General features: G+C 40.5%; 1 protein-coding gene across 5 annotated transcripts in view; it reads left to right on the top strand.

Annotated features, from left to right (window-relative positions):
• The first annotated feature begins 7,361 nt into the window (after window positions 1-7,361).
• The window catches only part of LOC135487480 (probable vesicular acetylcholine transporter-B), a 119,315-nt gene continuing 103,761 nt past the window's right edge, over window positions 7,362-22,915 (top strand). For 3 of the 5 annotated variants that reach the window (XM_064771176.1, XM_064771192.1, XM_064771185.1), the window contains exon 1: window positions 7,389-7,577. The gene's annotated coding sequence lies outside the window, so the exon portion shown is untranslated. Of the gene's footprint in view, window positions 7,578-22,915 lie in introns of all 5 variants that reach the window. The other 2 variants (XM_064771221.1, XM_064771212.1) reach the window with 2 other exon arrangements.

Genomic DNA, 22,915 nt, shown 5'->3' with positions numbered 1-22,915 from the left:
ATTCGGGCGAGTCTATTGTGGTTCGTAACCAGTAGATTAATTTGAACAGGAGAACATAGAAAAAGAACGAGGCGTACATTCGAATGACCTGCATGCATACATGGATATTAAACGGGAATTTGCTATCAAGCTGTCTTTTCGTAAAACGGCACTGGTTGTCAACATTTTTAATTGACCATTGGCATTAACGTTGAGAACAGCAACGTATAACAGATCCGTATACGTAATACGGATATAAGTTTGTAAATAGGACGAGTTTTGTATGCATTTCGATCCATACGTATAAGGATCCGTGATAAGTAAATGATCTCAACCTCCCTGTCAGTGTGACTCCGATCCAATACGCATAAAAGTAGCAGTGAATTCGAAGAACAAGTAGCTTCCAGGAATGTTAATGACCCAAAGTAAAAACAAAAGATCAACATCATTCGCCAAAATGTTGATAGTCACGAACTCCATGATGAGAATTTGATATGAAAGTGCCTCGAGTCTGACGCGGAAACCATGCAGTTGTAATGGTTACAACACGGATGTTGACCTGTGATACTATTCAACTGAAGTAAGCTAATTTAAGTGACATGATTCTGAAGGATTGCCGCTGATCCAAAATCTAAACGATCAACATTATTTGGTTACAGTTGATAGTCACGATTTGCCATGATTACAAACACAACAATGAAAAATTGTGTGCCTCGTTTTCGGCATGGAAGGCTTTCATTACTTTACAGCTTTTTTGTTTTGTTTTGTGTGTTTTTTTGGGGGGGGGAGAGGGGCAATGGGGACGGTCTGTTATCTAAGTTGCGATTGAACTTATCGAGGTAAGATGTATCATGAAGGCAACATAACGAATCTGTGTTAGCTTGAAGAACACTTTTTCAGTGAAGGAATTCTTGATCAACATCACTGCTGATAGTCACGATCTAACTGCTATGATTGCAGTCTGCCACAAGAAGTACCAATGTGGCTGATATCACTTTCCATTGGAGCTCGTATCATTATAAAGGCAATATCGCAGATTTGATGACCAGTCTGAAAAAAAATACATATACATGTATAGGGAATTCGCACAACATAATCTGCTATGATAGGCGTCATTTGCTACTGCTGATAGTCACGAACTGCTATGATTGCAGTCTGCCAAACAAAGTGTCAATATGGCTAACGTTACTTTCAATTGGAGCTGGCATCATAAATAATGAAGGCAACATGAAGGCAACATCACAGATGCGGTTGACCCGTTTGACTTACTCCCAGACAATGGAGATTGAACACACATCGATGTGTCAATTAGTTCAATCAAAGATGATTGGAGGATATTCCCCCATTCACTCGGCAGGAAATTATATTATTGGTAGGTGCTGCATGCAGCTGGTCATCAGATGCACTCGATCAGTCACAGGGGACTAGAAACTTGCAGTGATCACCACCAGCAGTATGTGGTGTGTGTGTACAATCTAGCTCATATTAGGGAGCTTGAGATCAAGGACTTAACACTGATCCTTAAGCGTATGCGGATGGAAATGTAGTTTCATCCGTATACATTTAAAGATCCTTGAGTAGTCGCTGTTTTCAACCTCCCTATCAACACCTGTGACTTATGATACATGTAACTCCTAAAATACCAGACCGATTTTAATGCAGTTTTTGCAGGGTTGTCACAGATAGTGTTGTCCAAATGAACATTATGATTGCAATGGATTGCATTATCTTCATAATCAACCATTTGAAAGAGGTCTACGAAAAAGCAATAGTTGCATTGTTTGGCATTGGGTTCGCTGTAATGCAAGTATCAATTCGTTTGTTGTACCCCCCCCCCCTCCTCAAGGGTAGTTAAGCTATCACCACTAATCTTTGCCGATGCTTGAGTAGTATTTATTTTTCCTTCAGTGAAAATTTGGCGAAGCTGGAAAGAATAAGGATGCTAATGTGTCGATGTCTTGTCGAACATACAGCCTTACCCAGTAAAATTAGTTCGGTTACTTTATATGACGGTGATAACTGATATATTGTTGATGGTGATGTCTTGACAAAAGAAAAAGTAGCATTGGTGAAAAAAGGGTGATGCTTGAGCCTTAAGATGTCGTTATAGGGTGATAAGGTGTCGTACCCTTGAGGAGGGGGGGGGGGGGGGACAAGACACGAATTGATACTTGCATAAAGGTTACACACCAATTCTTCTACGGTATATGTACGCACCTGGCAGCAAGGGCGATATGTTGGAAACCATAGCTCATTATCTCGATGTTACTGCACAATCCCACCTGCGGTTTAACAATAACCATTGGAAAAACCGAGAAGATACAAGTATAGCCGACAAGACAATGATGTTGATATGACCATGGCTCCTGATATATCGAAGCTGCGCGAAGTGTCGGCTTATAGTACGGGTGACCACTCGGCTCAGTGCATCTCCATCTAGACGCTGTACTTGGCCATTGGTTTTTGTGTTTGGGTTGCATTGAATTTTTTTCGTACATGTCATGGAAATGAAACTAAGACTTGTGTGCACTTTCCGACCCCTGTTTTTCTTTTAAAAATTTGGACTCAATCTTGACAGTTTCTAATCAAGTGCTCTGTTATAGATCAATAGAATTGTTATAACGTTGACTTTAGTACGATAATTAATTTCACGACATCCTGGAATGTATGAATTCATGTCAATTGAATTCTTTTCAATTTGAATTGACTGACATGTTGCAGTGATGCTTGATTGATAGTCTCGAAATAGAAAAGTATTTTTCAGGTTTATCGGAAAAAGTGACATTTCTCTTGTTTAAGAAGCATCGTTTGGAGAACACATTTATTAATGGCCGGGTCTATTTGGCAAGCCGCTCGCCGAACAGGCATCTTTTTTTGTCCTGTTTGGAGAGCCGCTTGCAAAACAGCACTAAAAAGCCACCCTGTTCGGCAAGCCGGGCTTGCCGAACAGGGCAAAAATACTACCGTCTTTGGCGAGCCAGAGAGGTTACAACATGTTGGCCAATCAGAGAGCAGTGACGTCATATTCGAATTTATTTGCGCATATTTAACAATGGCCGACTTCCCGCTCTCGATTCAATTTCTGTTACTAAACTCGGGTTTTGGTCAATAATCCATGAAGAAGCATGTACATGTACATGACTGTATGGATTTACAAAAAAAGTCATAAACGTGATTTAACTGATAAGCATGTTAAATGCATTAGTGTGCATTTCTAAAGGCGTTTCACTGTAACTCCAGTGTTGCTGACCGTATTGCCACGAATGATAATGAGCTCCTGGATGGTTGAATATGCATGAGTTCGGCTCTCCATCTAGGGCAGAAAAAAGGCGCTGTTTGGTGAGCCGGGCTTGCCAAATAGTCACTTCCTTTATTAATTAATCACCTCTTCAAATGTTAACGTTCTCCATCTGGAAAGTGGTTGGTATCTGCGTTATTTTAATAGTTTAATTAAAATCAGAGATTTTTTTTATCTTCATTGTACTGGGGTGACAAAACGTTTCATCAGAACTTGACATGTAGTTCATACGTCTCTCTTTGATTAAAGGTTTGTGAGGTTTTGATAAACCTTTACGGGTTTTTCGACCAATACAAATATGCACCCCATCATAGTGGTTTTTCGGCAAATTGAAAACCTCTAAAGTGTTTTTTCAGAAGCTCAAAAACCATTTAGAGTTCTTTCGGTTTACCATTGAACTTTACTGGGTGTATAGTCGTGTTGACCGAAAAACCTTTTGGAAAATTTTATTCCTCAGGGTGTGTGCTCTTACAGCTCGCCATGGGCTGGACGTGAATAACATTGGGCTAGACATCCACTCGACAATATGATGTCCGATGCCGACTGCCAAGACTAGACCCGTATGAATAATAACTTCCCAGTCATCGCCACCTGATTCACCAAACAAGATCGATCGAGACTCACAGCGCTCATATTCACCAGTACAGTACCAAAGGTCATTGCAATATAGATAATCCATCTTAACCTCTGGACAACTATTAATCCCGCAAACAAAGACCAATGAACTATCATGAAATATTAAGTCCGAGCCTGATATCCGCCTCGTTCTGACGGTGTCGCCTGCCCGATTCACGTTATAGATTGTTTCGACTTTCATGCGTTATTCAGGCTCTTTCCGTCTCTTGATGAGGAATTGGTTATCTAGAGTGTGGGAAACATCGTATGTTTCTTGGCGAGTCAGTATTTCACGAAAACTGGCCTCTGCATCTTACTCATATTGGAGACCGTTACTCATTTGAATCACAAGGAGCCCACTATCATATTTATCAGGAAGGACAAACCACTTCTGAAGTCATCAGTGGATTTGAGATATATCGGACAACCATTAGTTGAACAAAATTGTAGTAGAAAATCCATATATAGAAACAATATGAAATATCTGTATTTGGATGCTATTCGCTTGTACAAACATAGCACTTGAGTACAGTTCCTTGTTATTAAGGCTGACTGTTGTCTGATAGAAACAAATACATTTGATCCAAATTACGATATACTTCAGGAATCACTCTTTTGTGATAAACATTATTAATGGCAATGCAATTACACTTAATGAAATCGGAAATACCGTTATTGTCTGACTATTGCGTGGTTTTAGCGATTATTTGTATTAATTGGCGAGAGCTGTAGTACTAGTACATACATGTATGAATGCTCGTCATGGCTCGAAACCAATCACGGATTTAACAAACCATACAAGTACGAGATACTGGTCGCCAGACATGAGCAAGTTATCTATTTTTTTCTTGGGAAATAAGCCTGTTACTTGGTCTAATCATTAGAAGGGATACACACAGACAGTCCTATTCTGGGGGACATGTTTTTCTCTGGTGCCCAGTGTTATTCCTAACCACAGCAAAGTAATAAGATTGCGATAGACAAAAGGATAATTTTTAACAACACAAGATAGTACATGTATATGCAACCGATATATATTACCAGATGTGATTGATTTATTTTGGTTACTGGCAGTGGTTACAGTCAGAATGAGCATCAATGACTCGCCGATCTTAATCCAAAGAAAGCCTTTAAGGTACTCGCGTTTACCGCCAAACCAATCAAACGTAATTTGTCTAGCCCTAAACATGCCTGCCCTTATTTCAACCAACTTCTCATCACCCATATTTGATAATTCTATTATACTCAATTGGACCAGGTTTCTTCGATCACCACGCACACAGGTCCAATTAAGTGCATATTAGCAACGGCGAATCAATTCTAGTCAAAGGCATTCGATTGGAGGGATCCTTGGCTGGATTATTAGGCCGGATTAAAGTATACACGAATGGGTTCTTACAGGAACTGCTTTCATTATTACATATCTAATATGTTGCAGTTAACGGCCAGACGAGTTGTTGTTCACGGCATTAACCCGATATATCAATCTCCCATCAGTCGACTTCCACTAAGGCCTGATTCCTTTACATCAGGTTGCCGAACGTGGTCAAATTACAGTAGCCGAGTTAATACAACGGACACGTCAAATAATACAATGTCTGTGAAAAATTATCCTCGAATACCAGGGTCAGTTGCATGCTCTCCCCTTGTAAGCATAACTGAACTCAGTATTACCGAGTGAAAAGCCCTGAAGCTCTAGATGGTGAAAACCGTTTGCCGCTTGAGTTGAAGCTGACCGTACTCTAGATTTTTGAAGCGAGTGTTCTTTGTATCGTTTCTCCGGGCAGGCACGTTTCGCAACTCCTACGGACGGCGATGTACGAACTGCGAAGGTCTGTCGTGCCATCAAGTCCTGTGCGTTGTGGCGACACTCGTCGAGCATGTATATATACTAAGTTGCACAAGGACTCAGGGGAATTTTCAAAAGGATTCGATAACATAGTTTGTATTTCTTAGTTCGTAGCTCGTCGAAAGGCTTGCGAAACCTGCCTATGGTAAATCATGGTAAAACTATGACAGCTGTGTTTCAAGTGGAAGTATCACACTGGTCCGTTGAGGTGAACCACTTGTCACTAACACTGAGCGAGTTCTCACTTCTTATATTGACTGCTAAGAATGGCCAGGCAACTTGTATATTATATAAGTTACATGTACCATGGTTCCAGTGGACCCAATTCTTGGATCAACTGTGACGCAGCGTAAATCGACTTGACACTATCAAACCATCTATATGACAGTATACTTATGAAATATTTAGCGCATATATCCTGTCGTTGTCTACTACCACGCCGGATATGCTATGATACACACGACGGCCGGAGTTGAATGTTAAGAAAAAACGCTTTGGTGTACTGATAATAAACGGCAACACACATTAATATATTATAACACATTATTCCCTCGCTGAGCTGAGAATTCTTTAGTTCCGCTCACGGCGTATCCTAAATATGCAGCGGTCAGTGCAAAATCAGGTCAAGGGTCAATAACGCTAATGAGAAATTTTTCGCCAAAAGGTGGCAGTAATTTTATGGTTAGCGGTCAATACTATAGAGAACAATATGGAGATGAAATTGACATGGGCTGGAAATCTACTGTGAAATAGACCACTGTCAACTCCCCGTAAAGTTTTTCATTTTCTACCGATCAAAAAAAAATTACAGTCGATACATGCCGACTTCTTCATATCTTAATTGTGAAAAGCGGAAAGCATCAGCAGTTTTTCAGAATCTTAAAACCAACGGTTTTTTTTCCAATTAACCGAAAAACCGCTGACGCTATTATTGTGTTAGCTTAAAAGGCTTTTCAAAACCTCAAAACCCCTTATTTCTAAGAGTGTGTTTTTGAGTATGATAGATGTGAGAGGTTTTGTATTTTACATATGCAGACGCAAAGGCCACAATACTTAATTTAATTAGGTTTTATCTCATATCGTGATGTCAGTAATAGTTGAGACGAAATTCTAGGAACATCTTACTGGCACATCTTAGATTATTTTCTGAGACATACTCAAAGTAACATTCTTAACCTAATAAAATAAGCATGGGGGAGTTACGACTGAGGTATAAGTTGCAAACTTGATAAAGATAACCTTACATGGTTTGTTCCGATTAAAATGCATTATCATTGTACATGGATGTTGCAAAATGAGTTTGAAGTGCTATACGGAACTACGTATACATAAAAAGCATGAGTCTCACTGTATAGCTAGTGTTGTTTCTTTCATCTGATGAAGGCAAGCTCTGATACCTCAAGAGGTATCAAGTATCTTTGTGCCCGTTTCTCATCACAATAGACATGTGATATAAAAACATCACCCCATCTTATGTTCTTCTCTGTCGCCTGTTTTTGTTAAGGCGTAACCATGACGCATCCAAGCTCCGGCGCTATGATTTGCGCGCGCATCCAGAGACAAGTTCGAATTAAATTGGTTGCAGCATGCGGAGCGCGCGTCTCTCTGGGAGCTGTTGGGCTCGTTAACTGTATAAAAGGCGTGCCTTTCTTGGGAAATCAATAAATACACGATACGGGGGTTATAGTAATTGTGAACTGGAGGTGCTAGCACCTGGTCACGTAGGAACTGGTACTCCACATTAAGTTTTCACGTTTCATTTGGATCCGATGCTTTCGTAGTTTACGGTAGTTACAAACTTTTGGATTACCACGTGCTCTGGATTGGAGTCAATAGGTAAGTTCCCTTTTACCTTTATTTATTGTTAACTCCGTGTAGAAGATTGTAAATTTTAAAGAAACATCTTCTTTTCCTTGAAGGCGCGTACGTAAGACTTTGCCGTTAAGAGTTATGCAGAACACAAACCGTGCAGCGTAGAGTTATGCTGCGATACCTTCTTTATTCGGACATGTACATGATGCAGTTTATTTGAAAGACTCTGGTTTGCATAAACTATGTGCTTTCGTTTGAGGTTAGATCGAACCACTTTTTCTTTGATTACTTAAGTGCCTTTTTAAAAGGCACTTAAGAGTTAAAAAGAGTTTAAAAGTTACTATATAATATTTGAAATCCAGTTTTTGAAGTGTCATGCAATTAAAGCGCATTTGTTAAAGCTTTGCATTGAAAACTTCTGTTTTCTGCAGTGAACTTTTAAAGTGGTATCTCTAGCTTTGATTTTGATAGTGTACACAATACTTATTGACAACACGCGCGGACTTAAATAAAAAAATATTTATCGTCCTCGCTCATGTTTTTTTATGAGAGTAGAAGTCTCTGGTGTGAAGTTAGAGGTTGGTGCTAACATTCAGTGCATGGCAAAACGTTCACTTCTCATGTACTGAATGACATGCACATGCTTTTCTATTTGAAGAAAGAGTGCTACAAGACAATCACATCGTCATCGTTGTGGGAAAAAAGCCCGTTTTACGCCAGTCTGGTATGTCTCGAAGGCCTCAAAGGATCCGCTTTTTATATCACGGTACTTTTATACAACCACTGTCGTTTTAACATTATTGTAACACTGAGATGTACATTGCGTCATATACTGGCGTATGAGTCAGCTTTGAGTTCTGTCATCGTGCGAGGTTTTCCATGACACCTTTTTTAACGGTAGCTATGACACAACCTGCAACGTTAAACATGACACCTCAGATGCCAAGTGTACGATGTGTTAAGTTTGCCTCAAAACGTTGCCGGTGTTGGGTTTCGTGTAATTTGCATTTAGAGCATCGACAGCAGATCCGAATGAGCCAGGCCCTTTTGGCTATAAGTCAGTCCTCAAATCGTCATCTTGCCGATCTTGCTAAAGATCCTACACGCTGAGAACACCCTGAAAGAATAACGGTTCAAGTGCTTTGGGGAAACTTGGGGGTTTTATTTCAAAAACTCAAACACATTAATCACCCCCCCCCATCTTAACAATGAGAACAAACGAAATATCCATATTGGCACCATCGATATGGGAGAGTTTCCTACCATATTGGCGTATATCTGGATAGGCTTGGCAGTCGCCTTAATATAGACATATTTAGTTCAATGTTTATTTCCAACAAGGTTTGTCTTGAAAGGTGCTATCATCATTAGATAGCGCTTTGTGCCATCCTTTTAGAATAAGCTGCCGTTCCAAATACGAATTCTAACTGCTTAGTACACGTGTAGATGGATATCATTCTTCATAGAACTTCTTACATTGTACAATAGTCGATATGGTCCGCCTTTGAAGAGTTCGAGATCGCGTTTCAAACAAGTGAAGAAAGGCGTGAGTGTAGCTTAATGGAGAAATTTGCATATAGTGGACATATTGTGATACATATACTATGTCATAGATTTCGTTTAAAGGGAGATACCATGGGGCTTTTAGAGGGTATTGGGCTTCCATCGCCTTTACGAGGTGCTTTGTTCGAAAGGCAATAGCTAAGGTCTGCTTTAAGAGAAGGTTACACACAGGGCGGTTCCCCGAGTCAATTTTAAGAGAATTCACTCACTTTTGATCCGCCACCGACGACGTCATTTGCAACAAAAACTACAACTTTTTTTACACCTCGATCAGATTTTTTTAAAAAATAAATTCACTCTGCCTGCGCGCGACGTGGTCACAAACATCATTTGGTGGCGTGATCAACGCGGACTAATTTTTCAATATAGAAACGACGAAGGTCATAAGAGGGACAACGTTCCCTAAATCCGTTCTCTGGTAGACTCTCTAAGTTTGGAATGTACTTGAGAATAGGACGGCAGCAAAATGTCCGGCTGCATCTGCATATTCTTTAGACAATTTAACAATATCTACTAGTAAGCTTATATTGCAGAACTCGTTCCCTACCAGGCACGTGCTTAAACCTATGTGTCACCGACGTAAAATATGTACAACAGAAAGCACTGCTTACGTGTGTAGCATATAAACAGAAAGTAACGAAAGTGACTGCCCTCTCATGCCTCTCGCCACGGACTTGTAACGTATACCGTTTGCAATACTAGCAAGTACCCAGTTTGAAAAATTTCTTACAAGTATCTGTCACTTGCACAATCAGCCGTACTTTCTTTTGAAACATGAGATATCTGTAATATAAGAAATGTGCGAGACCAAAATATACTACAAAGTACAATGTATTGTGAAATATCTTCGTGACACACGAGTTGTGGAGAATTGCGCAGTAAACAGTGCAACATACCACAGCAGCGGAAGGTCCGCATGGTATCTGAGGTGTCGATGCCGGGTATCATTGTCAGCGTCTGCTGGTACATGTAAGTGAGACGGCATTACTTGAAATCACAGGCTAGCCTTGAAGGTACTCTGTAGCATCCGTCGAGAATGTGCAGAGCGCCTAAGTTACCAACAAATCTGTAATCTACATGTACACGTATATATTCAAATAGAATAAATGATGATATAATTTTTAAAAAACTGCGGTTAGGCGCCAATTGGCTTTATTGACCTCGGCCCTGTTATTGTGTCAAAATGGTACATCCTATTTTATATGGCGATGTTTCCCATTAAAGAGGAAAGATACAAAAGGAGTTTCTGTGTATTAGTTTTAGATGCACATTAAGATGCCAAGAAAGAGTTTGTAACACATTCTTGAAGTAGTATATGTTTTCAGCTTTTAGCGAGCAGAAATATATTGCAACCTTTTAAATCCAACTTAGCGTTTCAGGGGAACGTCTTAGAGGTTTTTCTGAAGCTCAGAGGCTGTTAAGAGTTTTGGTTACCATTCAAAACCACATTCATAAGGCAGTATTTCATTAAATTTATATGGTGAACCTGCACCAGCCATGCTATATATATTTGCTGCATATGTGCAAAGGTATATGTATTTGCCACAATCGGGGTCGTCCAGTGATATCTGTGGCTTCGCATGTCCCCCAAGGGCCATCAAACGCAATCTGAAGGTATAACCTACCCACACACACCTTGAAATAAAAGAGGCTATTGGCAGTCTGAGTGCTTTTAGGCTGCACCGGCTTGCTATATCTGGCTACACCTTGGGAATAGTCCGAACCTTTAATTGTAGCTTCTCACTGTTAGAGATTTCCGCCGAACAGGGTAGTATTATTACCTGATATTAGCAACTACTGCAGAGTAAGGGTTCCTTTAACTCTTGGTGAAATAGTTGCAGCGCATCAAACTGAACACCTACGTTTTAAAATAAATCCCCCGTCATGACTACTACAAAAAGGTATCCTTTCCTTTAACAGTAGGCCATTTTGTGCCGATAAAGTCCCCTCTTGTAGACTCACTTGTCTTTAGTGAGCTGAACTATATGGTTCATCTGACAACCTTTCGAACAGGGTATTGTTTTTACTCATCAATTTTGTCATCGTATGACAGTTTCTCTATGAATCTATACCTGATTCTAGGGAATTCCTGAACAGAACGAATCAGACGCAGATGGCTGGTAATGAAGCATTGTGCCTCAACTTTGACTGGGGTAATCAAAAACAAATTGAAAATAACCAATAAAGGTATGTGCATCTCGAAGATACTAAGATAACATCCTCAAAAGTATAAGATAAGGCTAATTGAAAATTTGTGAAAGAATAAACGCAACTGACATCAAATGACAGAATTCATCTGTTTTCTTGCTTCTGATCCATAACCCGAAGAACGCTGGTAATCTTTGTCAATTTCAGCTTAAGTATCATATAACGGATGTACGTGGGTTGGATCGTGAGCAGCGAACTTGTTTCGCGAGGAAAGTGCTACCAAGGTTGGTATTTGACATTATGTCTTTTTGTGACTGGTGATTGTTCCAAACGCGTTTATGAGAGAGAGCGTGATGATGGGGATCGGAATGAGAATTGCAAAACATTATACATATAAAAGAGCAGCACTGGCAGGTCACGATTCTTTCGATGGCACATGGCAATTGCAAATGCTTCTTGATGGTTTCAACTGTCAATGCCTGGCGAGAAAAAAAAATAAATCCGTGGGCTCTAGGCATAAATCAACGCAAGTTTTTGTAAACTTTGACGTTGGCGAATGAAAATCGTCGGTTCTACGGACAGACTGACTATTATTAGCGAACAAGTGAGTTCCGAATACCTATGTTCGGCGGGAACATCTGGAACTCGAGAGAGACCGCCGCCGAGACGAAGCTGAGGAATTTGAAATCAAATGCGAAATATGTTATGCTCTGTGGACAAGAGACATGGCGAACAACCAGAAGAGCAATAAAGAAACTTCATCAAAGTATGTATCACACCTCCCTACGCAGGATATATTTTACTTTAGATGAATTGATCCAGTAACAGATAAGCACATGTGAAAGAGAGCAAACGAGGCCCCCGTTAGATTGAGATAATCCGTCGACGCTGGAGTTGGATAGGGCATACATTGAGAAAACCACCAACAAGCAGCACCCGACAAGGTCTGACACTGATAAAAAAAGGACGACCTTGGGACAGCTGGCGACGGGCCCTCGGGAGCAAAATGAAGACCAAAGTCGTCACTTTCGGCATGAAATGGCGTAGACAAGTAACGGGTTGTTGGTAGCCTGCCTTCAAAGGAGCGAAGGGCTAGGTAATTAAGTCAAAGTGGGTAAATTCTTGCAAACGGGCAGCAATGTAAAATTTCCAAACCGATTTAGTTATTAACCTATCGGTCCAAGAGGTTCGTGGACATTTATTTCTAACAACTAAACTCAGTGCATGATACGCCAGTTTTATTAGTACCATGGTCAAAGTGACGTAAATAGATGTATGCAATGCCTGCAAACAGCATAAAGCATACAATGTAATCAGGATGAAATGCATATACAGTATATGAGAAATACAAAGAATGTATGAAAAAGTTTCAAACATGAAAGGTGTCAATGTGGCGAGGTGGTAGATGTCACTTTCATTTCACATTTAGATTAGGAGATTAGTTTTCCTGTATATAGTGTCTTCCCCTGAGATGGCGGCCAGAACCAGCCGAGATATTCTAATGGTCTGTTTCATTACAGTAAACAAAGCTATTTACTGCTATGGTTTCCTACGTAAGAATTTTCGTCCTCCCATTTTATTTTGGAGCAAAAGGGCAAGATTTTAAAGTAATTGCGTGGAGACTTCAAAGGAATTCAGATAATACTACAGAGCTCATCTTAACCCTTTCATCCATTGACAATCTCTTCCATTATTTGTGGAGCAATTTCCTACAAAGTTGGCCGACACCGCACAATTGACAACGTCCTTTTCATATAGCTTATTTATATATATTGTTACCGTATTTATCCACCACCTTTATTTTCAATGAATGCTTGTCTGGCGTTTTCTATGACGAATTTGAATATTAGCTTCATATTTAGCATGTTGCCATTACCATTCAAAGTTGGCTAACCTCTTCAAAGATATCTGATCATGATGTTAACGCTATATTTTTAGAAGTTCTTTGATCAATGCGTTTGGCTAAGACTAAAGATATCCGCTGAACTTTAAAAGTCGAACAGTTTGGCCATAGCAAACATGTACACCGGCGTAACGTTGCTGAATGCGCCCCATCAATGTTGTAGTCTGTCGGCTTATGTAATCTATATATGCGTCTTTCGGGTACAGTAGTTGAACATTTCAGGAGTGGTTTGACGTAACATAAAAACCGCCTGACATACCTTGCAATCCTTGGATTTCTATAATTTGAGCTCAAGGGAATGTACCACACCAATGCCACACTAGACGGTACTTTCGAACCACCACGTCTTTGGTGTTGATATCGTCCAAAGTTCAGCTTCAGCGTATTTTCAGAGAAGGCAAATTTGTTGTCAGAAAAACTGCAATGTTTTAAAATAGAGAAAACATATGAAGTACTAGCTCAGGTCGTTATTTTTTCAAGTGGACTAATACGACATATCCTTAGAGTTTGGGAGGTCGTTAGTAGAAACACATAAGAGGCAAGGTTTAAGATATTGACAAACTTGAGTTGTAGAGTAGCAACCCGAGGTATCGTATGGCAAATCAATGGAACTTATCACCCAGCCAAATTACTAGTATTATACTGTACGCAACATAATGAGGTATAGAGAAAGTGCAAGTACGTAACATGCAGATCTAACGTTCGACATGTGGTTAGGATAACATTCTTCATTTTGACAAGACATTTTTTTTCTTAGGCGACAAGCTGATTTAAAAGAATTTCGTATATGATTGCATAGTGGTTTTCCAATGGGGTACCAGCAAAGCTGCGGCCGCCGCTGCAGGCGCTGACTGGGACAGTGTATTGCCAGTTGTGACACAGCAAAATGACGTCAGTATGAGTTTTGATGTCATCTTGTGAAAATCAGCGCTGCCCGTATGTATTGGGATGCCGCTGCCGATACCTCCGAAGAGGTTTCAAAGGCCGAAAGCCTCTGATGTCGCCCGATCTGATATCGACGTCGACTTCGTAGTCAAATACTCCCGGATCGACGCGATCGTATTGCGTTTGAATCAGAATGACCACCCAGCTGGTTTGGACATCAACCATTCCATTTCGTATAAGTCACGTATAAGTACTGTTGAAAACTCCTAAAATTACTAATACTTCATGGTTATCTTTTGGTCCCCTTCAAGTCAGGTCGGGCCGAGTTTTGTCTAATGACAAGCACTTAATTCCTCGATGGTAAGTTACTTTCTCACTCTTCTAAAGTCCTTCCACTTGATATATCTACGTGTCATAGTGGTTTCAATAGTATAGTAAATCGCATCTGCCCTGCTTCTGAATGTTACTCTGATTTTACCGCCGCTAGGGACGCGAATACAACATTTCTTGGAAATGTTTTACTGAATCGCAAGCAATTCCCTTCATTACACGATATTGGGATCTTCTAACGTTACTCGATCGTATCTGCGAAGCAGCACTTCTTCTGTAAGATAATTCCTTGGTGGTTCTTTTTTCGTATTTTCCTCTCAAAATGCCCTTTCTTTGAAGGGAATTATTACGTAAAAGAAAAGATCACTCGTCGATTGACCAATGGCACTGCCGCTGAAGTGGGCAATAGGACACTCGCCTTGTCATCCCTGTTTTGGACATAAACCTTGTCACGTCCTTACTAGCCATGGCTAAAGATGATGAGAGAGTAGGGAGGAAATAGTTTCCCCCATTGAACTGGAACCAGATGACATGGGCAAGATGACTGGACATTGATCATGGTGAATGATAGCGCGATCGCGGTTCTTGTACAGAAGCTGTACTCGTCCACTTCCAACATTGCGTTTGCTCGTGTCACGCCCATCGGGAGACGCTTATATGAATAGAAATAAGACAATTGAATCCTTATCAATATCGGGTTGACATATTCCTTATTCCTTGGATAGACGCTCACTTTAACCATTTAAGAGCGACAATATCCAGTTGTAGCAGTACATCGGTGCATTTAAACTGAGCTATGGTGCCAGATCATACATGTTCACGTCCCCTAGTCCACTTCATTTGACTTCTAATGATTTACAAGCCATACTCTCAGAGATTACTTGAATCAGTACCAAATCATGCCGGAGTGCAGTGCGGTCGCAGCGTAAATCGCTTTCGTGGGAATAGGGTGTTCGTTTATTCTTATAATTGTCGCAATGCCATTACTCTCGACAGTCTAAACGTCGAATCATTCTGTCTCCGAAGGTAGGGGTTGGGTATTTTCTTTTCATTAGCACTTAATTATAAAACAACTTTACGTAAGGCAAGCGGAGATTGCTTTACGGATATATGGTAGACCTTCGCAAAATTTCTTGCAAGGTCATGTGTCCAAGTTACAAGTATATGGAGGAACATGGAACAACATTACTGATATGGCGAAAACCAATATTGTTGCTACGTCTCAAATTTCAATATAACCTCAAGGCGAAATAGATAAACAATTATTAAAGGCCTGGGCGTACTTGAACCTTCGGCCATGTTAAACCAAGAGCCCCTTTGATATTTGTTAAGCATTGCGAGTACAAAAGCTTGGAGGCAGGGAACAAGATTGGGGAGGCTTCAGGACCCACAGACAGCCAGTCCCCTTTCTCCTGTACCGTTTTTTAAACATGTTTTTCGGAGTTTGCGAAAAAGGGCAATAAGTGTTGTTGTTATTAGGCAAATGTCAAACTTTGATACAGCTGAATCCTACATGTATATCACCTCTGATGATAGCCGGCATTACGCTGCGTCTGCACTAATTGAAGCCATACCGGGTAATCGGGGGCTCAGTCCACACCGTGGACCTGGCGAAATTGAATTTGGAATTTGGTCCAGTTTTGCAAAGTACAATTACTATGAGTTGCTCGCCTTGGGGTAAGTCGATGTTTCAAACTACATGTATGTGTGTTGCTTTCTTCTTTTTGTTACCTCAAAGTCTTCGCCTGTCTTTGCCCTTCATTTGTTGAACATGTCAAAGGAGGGCCGCGGCCCGGCCGTCTTCCGATGAAAACTGCTATACAGAATGGCGTCTGTTGATAAATCCGAGCCTGAAATTATTAAGTTAGAATGATTTAACAATATTACACCGTCAAAGTGCGGCAAAGATCAAATCATTTTCTGTGTTCCTCTGACCTATCAGCACAATGCAAACATTCAAGTTGAAGTTCTTCTGACCGAACGCGATCTTTGTTCGCGGCCTGGTTGGCTCGTTAATCTCAGACGGGAGAAAAGCATATTTCATAAATCAAGTAATCGGAAGACCTTGGCTAGAATGTTTACCACCAAATTGGATAATATGACCGCGTATATCATCTAATTCAGTACATGTATCAGAGTCAGAAATGTTAGAGGTGACGTCATTTCAAGGTATCACTTTTGAATTGGTGAAAGGGAATCCGGCGCAGACAGACTAAGGTTTCATGGGGGGTCATTGTCGTATGTCTGCTGGCGTCAATATCGACACAATGCGCGGAGACACCTGCACTTTGTCGCAAAGGTATCAGTAGGCATGCAATACATTTCTTAATGTTTCCTTACCATCGCTCCCGCCACTCCTCCAAGGGCAGTGGTGTGTGCCACTTCCTCAAGAGCAGTGGTATGCGGCGTGCTTGTTTTATCCTCATATATTTTGTACATCTTACATGAAGGCGGCCACCTTTTCTTCCGCAGTTACTCTACGAAAGCTATGCTGCAAAGCTACTATCTCTGCACCCCTTCATCGCATACATTGAGCAACTCTCCGACTCTGTCGTGAACATAACAATGCATCGCACACAGTGGATAGGCCTAAATCTGCATCGTAAGCGCCAGTCAAACCTTCGGATTGAGTCAACGGACGAGCAACGGCCGGGGGAGCAAAAAGTCCAATCTTGAACACACTACAATGAACATTACCATGTATCGCACTAGATAACTCTGCATCGTACACTTCAGCACCATGAACATGCATCGCCTACACTGAAACACTCGGCACTTAATCATACCGTGCATGTCCCCTCTTTATCTTTCAACCCAATTTGAAATTCTAAATCAATTATTTCTCTATCATTTGCCTTAGATGGCTTCTATCGTGTCATTATTCCCCATTCATAAAAAATCTATGAAATGTAGAAAAAAATGCGCTCACTAAAACATGTCCTTTAAGTCAGCTGTAGTTAAGGCTGCACAAAACCACGATTTGTTCTTCTTTGCTTTACCACTAACGGTTTAATAGTTTTCGAAGTGCGTTCATTATCTTTCAAATTAGGTGCATTTATCAAAGGAATCGAGTACCAAGTGTCTAGCCTCTGTCAGCGTTTGAGGTGTTTAAACTTCTTTATTGACAAATTGTCTCCTGTCTCCGTGGAATTCGGATCATCTTCTTTTTAAACGACTCTCTTATTCTGATGGCGCTGAAAGGTTAAGGGAAACGGGTTCGGCGCACTTGTAAGTTGCAGTAGAACTATGCAGCCATGACCCATCGCGATGGTGCGCTGAATGGTTTCGGAGATAAATTATGGCGCGAATGTAGCTCGAGCAGTGTAAATCCTGTATCCACCCTACTCAGGAGCAGCCATTCTTTTTGTGGCAAATTTCTTCTACTCGTCGAATTTCTGTCGATACGAAAACTACCGTACGAAGTGCCGAATACAACGCTTGCTTTGACTTTGGTTCAAATGTACTGCAAACGCAATGACACAGTGAGGCTTTTTCTGTCGCCGTTATGCTATTAATGGATGCACACGTTTTCTTTTGAGTGTCATTTCCTGGTTTCGGAAGCCGCATAACATCTTCGGGCGATCATTTTACGAGAACGAGATCGTTTGAAATGTCGCCATCATGAATTGACCCTTTCACGAGTGACCGCCACGATTGGAAACTTGGCGGAATTGGCCTACTAGGTACCCCGGGTATTCAAATCAACCTAGAATGATAACCAAGTGCCCGATTACTGATCTTTTGGTATAGTTCGATCAGCATTTTTACTGAGTAGGCCTCTAGTGGCACGCAGTTTCCTATCGTATCTGCTTTAGATACCCGTTAAGTTTTAGTCCCGGCCATTTCGTGGAAGTTTCGGCATGCAAAGTATGAAAATAACCAGCGCAAAACTAACTCCGAGCCTATGGTTGATGATAGGGCATCTCATATTGATATGATGGAACACGTTCACTACCGCACTAGCAGTGCATTAGATGGCAACTCGTGGGAATCGACCAGCTGCAAGTCATTCCAAAAACGTCCTATCTTATACAGGCAGCAGTATTTTTAGCCCTTTTTTATCCATTTTACTTCGGAGACAGTTCTTCAAAACGACCCAGGGACCACATTTTCACATTCTTTTTGTAAAATGGAACTTACCTATAAAACATTGGAGCCACATCCCAAAGATATGTAGAATATCTCTTGGATACAGCATTATCAACTTTTAGTGTTGCGAAGGGTAACTCAATTTGTGTCACCTCTAACTGTCTTGTCGTTGGCCAATCCTGTTTTGCTTTTTTTACTAATTAGATCACCACGGAGCGTCCTTCAGTTGGCGGAGAAGTTTTCCGTAATGACCTAGATTCGCACCTATGCTTTGTCACCGATATCAAATGCCAATACATCGTTCGTTCACCTTAAGGATCAAACAGTTTATGCAAATCTGATAACATTTTGATGAACTGCAATTTTAAACGTTTGAGAATATGAGCCATGTTCAAGAACGTCCCGTTTTAATGCTACCTTCATGGCATGAAACAGCTCTATCGTATTCCATAAGGATATCGGTATTTTATGCTTTTGTGCGATGAAGGGCGTAAATTTCCCGCGGCCGCACACAGGCTTGACTATCTAGGTGGATGGAACAAAAAAATTACTATATCATTTTCTGCCTGAATTTCTTTTTGAACGATTGTTTCATATATTTCGGCATCATTTTGAAGAATGCATTCATTTCACAATTTGAAGTTCTGGTTGTCATGGAGGGATTGAGTGGACCTGTTTTTGTTTTAACTTTGAATTAAGACGTCAGCTATTCCTTAGCACAAGCGAAAATATCAACGAAAAATAGGGCCTAAAAAACCTTTCTAATGAGTGGTAGAGTATCATCAATATGACATTAACCGCGATTTCGAGCTTGTAGCGTAAGAATATGGCAGTGGATTTATAAAGAAAATGTTACCACCATCTTCAAACGTACTACGACCATGAACAAACCGAACCCTTCGAACACTCAAAACGACGGCCAGCTAATACAGTAAGACGGCCTGAAGGTTTCCGCTAATGTTTCTCCACATTCTTTCAGCCGGTACTCGGCAACACAACGTCAAAAAGCCCCGTAATGTACAGAGTACAAAATCGAAATAAGGATTAAACTGGAAGACAATGATAAATTGCCCTAATGGGTTAGTTGAAGAGCGTGGCGTTCATCTCCCATCTATCAGTGTTCAAATGAAACCTAACCAGCATGGAATAGTAAGCGATAAAGCATTAAATTGAAAAAAGAGAGTCCAATGTTCGATTCAGGTTTGTATAGGTGACAAGAGCTGACACTGCGAAGGTGTGTTCTGAATTAATGTTTCTTCAATTTCATTTCATTAACCTTCATTTGATCTTACCGTTAAGGAGAGTTATGAATCGCTGTCGCTGAGGGAAGAGTCTTAGATCGAGTGTTAAAAAAATATTCAGGTGTTGTGGCATGTTGAGGCGCGATATTCATTTTTTGCTGTGTTTGATGAACTATAAACGTGAATAACACCTGTTCCAGGGTTTGTTGAAAATTCTTCCTTATGGTGTGGTTCCGGGTTTGCGACTGGGTTCCGTAAACGATACAAAGAGGTAAGAAGATCAATGACAACTTCTTCTACTGATGAAGCGGTTTGGTGTCGCGTGAATGTATTACATGTATTTGATAAGGCCAAAGTAGGATTATCACCATCAGCAGCAGCAGCATAACATCATCTCACTTTTGTAATTTTGCCGTAACGTTTATTTCCTTTCAGAAACCAAAAGAGATGTAGTAACACTTTGATACCTATATATGCTTTTACACCTGACGAGTTGCTAGGAAGGTTAAGACGACAAAATGTAGTTTAATGTTGATATTTCTTGTCAGAAACCAAACAAGATGTTGTGACACGAAGTACTGTAAGTGTAATGTTTTTTGCACCTGATGGATTGCAAGCTGAATATGTGTTTTTTATTGCGTTATCAAAAGAAACATACAGACCAAATCGTCCTCATGATGGGAGCGCGGCTACCTGAAAGTATTTTCAATTGGAAGTAGGGGACTGGTAACAAAGAACTTGATAAAGAGTATCATATGCACTTTGTCACTACGATGGTCATATCGCTCTATATTACAGTGACTCCTTTCAGCCAACATCACACTTGAAAGGGAACCAATTATCCAAAATGTCGCGCAGGAAATGAAATCACGCATGCGTATTGACCAGATGGTGTGGCGCCATTTCCTTTGTGAAAGAATATTGGATTGGTTGTTGACATCTAGCTTTGACCGAGAAATAGCACACTTCATTTTGATCATAGTATAGCTTTGGCCAGTAGGGCCATGGAACAGATTCTTGTGCTCGGAAACAGGGTTTAAAACCTCTACGGACGACGGACGACGAACGACGCGTCTGGGGTGTCATCAAGTCCTGAATGAATTCCTATTCGCGACGCTCAGAAAAAGGCATCGATACTTTACTAGTAGAAGGAATCGAGATGATTATAACGCAAAAAAATCGTCCTTAATCAAGTACATTTGCATCGGCGTTCGTACTTCGTCCTTTTTCGCCTTCGTAAGGGTTGCAAAACCTGCCTTTTGTAATAACTGATGGGTATTGATGGCTAGAGGAAAAAACGAGACATATCGCAACAGTATTTCAGTTTTACTCTACCAAGTGTAATTACTGATAAAGAAGAGCGATAATCCCAGTTTACATACCTACTGGAGTGGAGAGAAGGCTTATAGGCAATGTTTCTAACTCCGTTCCCGTTCATGGCAAAAAATGATGTCACCGATAGTTGATATCATTGACTGATTCGGGTCACTATCTGTTAGGGCTGAAATAAAGTAAACCCAGTACCCTCTATTGATGCTAGGTTTGCGAAAATAACAATACCATATGGCGACACGTGAGCGTTGCTTAACCGGCCGGCCTTCATGCCTTGTTAATACATCGGTCTTGCTGATATTTGACACTTAGTTGGTGATCTTCCCATCACAAGACGCAATTAGCCCGAAGGCTTGCTTTATCTAACGCATTGTTCTCGCAATTTAGAAGGTGGAAGGTCACATAACCTCAGGTCGCTGGAAGATATAGCTGCGCTAATGTATAAGATACAGAAGTTTTAAAAAGCTTGGTGCATTAACCTCACAAGGCTTGCTAAACATATACTGGTTCATAAAATAAGTGAAATGGCCAGGGGCTATGTCACCTGCTGTCAATGAAAGAAATGTGTATACCGTTATGATTTCATAGAGTGTAACCTCGGTGACCTTGGAAATTAGGTCAAGGCCAACATTTTTCAACCACCATGTTAAGCTTGCTCAGACTAACCTATGACACACGTTTGAAGGTCAGAAGAGTGAACGTTTATGTACACTTATACTTGATATATCACCCACATAGAATTTTTATGACCTTGACCTACCTACCTAAAAAGTATGTCGCACTGACCTAAATATTTGTAAATATGCAGAGATGCTCAATAGGTGTAAGCATGCATATCACAATTTGAATAGTTTAGTAAAGAAACGTGACATCTTTGTAAAATGTTAGAGTTTGACCTCATTGACCTTTAAAGGTAGGTCGAATCAAACACCCTGATGATACGTGATGTAGTCTCAGGCTTAATAGATACACCAACTATAATAATTTCATCACTCTAGTTGCAGCCATTGGCTTCAAAATGGCAAAAGACGGTTTTTCAAGATTGCTGCCTTGAGACCAGAAACTAGGTCAAATCGCGAAAAGGAAAAAACGTCTCGGTATATTTCCCAAAGCTACCATCATGCCAAGTTTCGGCCATCTACTTAATATGTAGCCTCAGCCGTTACGAATCGGACACCACTAACATGGCGGACGCCACGGTATTGTATAAGCTCTCTACATGTGACCTAACACGCCCTAAGAGAGTATGAAACTATACCATGCGCTTTGTTGGCAACACTGATATTTACGAAAGATTTATTATTCTTGGGAGCACTCATTGATGCCTTCATTCGTGAGAGGAATATTGCTGAATTATCCGCGTGATACCCTGTTGTTGCCGAAAATGGATCAGAAAGAAACCCCTTTCTTTTAACTAAAGCGACAAATATTTATCTACACCAATGCATGAGCATAGAAAGTTCGTTGTTCAAAAGGCTTCCCTTAAAACTTCGCTAACAGGCTAAGTAACAAGGAAAGCAAATGTTATCATAATATGAAAAACGATACCTTAATGTAACTAATTTATTTTATGATAGCCTTTTGAAGATATGTGTAATTATTAGTTGGTCAAACTTAAATTGTCGTCAACCATCAAGATTGCTAACATGATTATCAACCTCATTTAGATATTTCTGAAAGCAGATTTTTTGAGTAATTGTATAGTGCTATTGTCCAATCAATTGTGTGGAGTTCTGCACCTCGGCGTGTTCACTTTGTAATGAACCAGTCAAAGGGTATAATTTAAAGTCATGCTTTTGAAAATGGGCGAATCATAAAAGAAAAATTAAATGTAAATGTCATGACTGTAGATATGGATGTATTATTACGCA

This window comes from Lineus longissimus, chromosome 1, assembly GCF_910592395.1.
Source record: "Lineus longissimus chromosome 1, tnLinLong1.2, whole genome shotgun sequence".
Taxonomy (NCBI): domain Eukaryota; kingdom Metazoa; phylum Nemertea; class Pilidiophora; order Heteronemertea; family Lineidae; genus Lineus; species Lineus longissimus.
This window is presented reverse-complemented; position numbering and strand designations above follow the sequence as displayed.